Below are 354 nucleotides of genomic sequence, written 5' to 3' on the forward strand. Positions count from 1 at the left end.
GACTACGTGGGAGTCCAGCGACATAGCCATTACGCCAACTGCTGTTCCCCCCATGGTGAATTCTTAAGCAGTTCTCCACGTATGCGGCGTGCTAGCTGGATGCCTTTTGGCGTAATTGTTACACGTTTGGCATGGATAGCACACGGGTTGGTATCTTCAAAAAGGCCAACCAAATAGGCCTCACTTGCCACGTGCAAAGCACCAATAGCTGCGCTCTGGAAGCGCAGATCTGTTTTGAAGCCCTGAGCAATTTCTCGCACCAGACGCTGGAAAGCAAGTTTGCGAATCAGAAGTTCTGTGGACTTCTTTTTTTTTTTTTTTTTTTTTGAGATTGTTCAAAAAAATTTTATTAAT

This window comes from Tupaia chinensis, unplaced genomic scaffold (assembly GCF_000334495.1).
Source record: "Tupaia chinensis unplaced genomic scaffold, TupChi_1.0 Scaffold000146_1, whole genome shotgun sequence".
NCBI lineage: Eukaryota > Metazoa > Chordata > Mammalia > Scandentia > Tupaiidae > Tupaia > Tupaia belangeri.